Here is a 1,866-nt window from a genome sequence, read left to right on the forward strand (position 1 = left end):
AATGAACAATTCGGTGCCTTTTAAACCACTCAAAGTGGAGTCCATCATGCGTTGGAAAATTGCCGGATCGCACTCAAGCCCAAAAGGCATGCAGCAATATTCCCAATGGCCATCAGGGGTAGAAAACGCAGTTTTCTCAGCATCCCTGGGATCCATTGGTACTTGATGGAAACCGCTTGCAAGATCAAACACGCTGAAATATTTCGCTCCACCGAGTTGATCTAGAATGTCAATTATGAGTGGTAAGGGATAAGCATCCCCGATGGTTATCTTATTCAAATTTCGAAAATCGATAACCATTCTTCATTTTTTATTACCTTGTGCGTCAGATTTCTTAGGGACGATCCACAAGGGCGAATTATACGGAGATTTTGATTTACGTATAATTCCTTGTTTGAGTAAATTATCGACTTGTTTCTCTATTTCTTCGCGATGTTCTTGAGGAAAACGGTATTGTTTGATTCGGACTGGCGTATCACTTGTGGTTTCGATTTTACAAGCGAATTTTTTAGATCGTCCCAGACGATCGCCAGGAAGGTGAAAAATATCATGATTTTTCTGTATGAGTTTAAATATTCGCCTTTTTCCATCCGAGTGAGATGAGTAGTTTGTATTTTATCAAAGATTAAGTGGATACGTTCTCGCAGAGAGAGAGAATTCGTTTCAGGCGAAGACTCGGCAGTATCAGAGTATTCGTCAGATAGATCTAAGTGATCGAATTCAAATTCTTCAAGCATTTGGGGTTCTATCTCGATTTTCGCTGGGTCAGATGTTGTGTTAATCACCATACACATCGCCTGGCCATCATCCACAGAAACAACGGCTTCACCCATTAAGAGTCCTTCTTTAAGAGGAATCTTACGGAGATAGCCTTGTCCGATTTTTGGATTCAAGACAGGTACGGAGACAGACATTCGCATACGGGGTGGAATGACATACGAACGAGATGGCTGTACCCCTAGGCTGAAGCATAGAGGTCGGGAAGGTCGCGAGAATAAATTCAGAGACTGGTGATGATATGAGATTTCTGCTTGCTCTTTTCTCAAAAAGTTGTTTCCCAAAATGCCCACGCCATTGAAGGTAAAATTACCTTCACAAACGTGAAATCGAATTTCGGATCCCAAAACTTTTAGTTCGACAGAACCGATCGTCTCCATGGGATGCCCATTCAAACCACGGAGTAGCATCGTGTCACCACGATCCACTCTAATTTCGGGTTTAAGGGCTGAAGAATTTATCAAACAGACATCCCCCCCCCCCTGTATCCACGAGAAAGCATTGTAATTCTCCATGAAGGGAATTACACGAGTCAAAAATTTTTGGACCTGTCCCTAAGGACAGGATATAACCTCCGTCAAGGTCGTCTTCCATCGTAAAAGGGATAGGACGGGTAGGCCGATTTTTGAGGACCAACGTATTCCAATAAAAGGAAATGCCAGCTCGTTCTTTGATGAAAAATTCGTTTCCAAGGATACCCGGGTAACCTCCAGGTGATCTAGGTACAACCTGAAAACGAACATCTACTTCAAAGACGTTGAGCGTCACAGTTCCGATGATTGGCATACTGCTGGTCGCTATGCCGCCCACTTTACCTCCGTTTTCGGGGTAAAAGATGGTATCATCCCCCAGAGCGTCGATACAAAGGAGGTTCAGGTCAGACCCTGTATCCAATAAAACTTCGCAACCACCCTGGGAGAGGTCTGGAGATTTCATCCAGACTCTCGGACCTTTACCGATTACTAGTGCGAGGGCTTCGGGCGTTGAAGGATTTTGAATTCCTTCGCGGTCTGAGGCCTCTGCTGGACACTCGTGGATCGGCGAGGCTCGCGGGGCATACTCGCAGTCGCCTCGGCCTGTCGAGCGCCC

The sequence above is a fragment of the Microplitis mediator genome, chromosome 8 (genome assembly GCF_029852145.1).
Source record: "Microplitis mediator isolate UGA2020A chromosome 8, iyMicMedi2.1, whole genome shotgun sequence".
Classification (NCBI taxonomy): domain Eukaryota; kingdom Metazoa; phylum Arthropoda; class Insecta; order Hymenoptera; family Braconidae; genus Microplitis; species Microplitis mediator.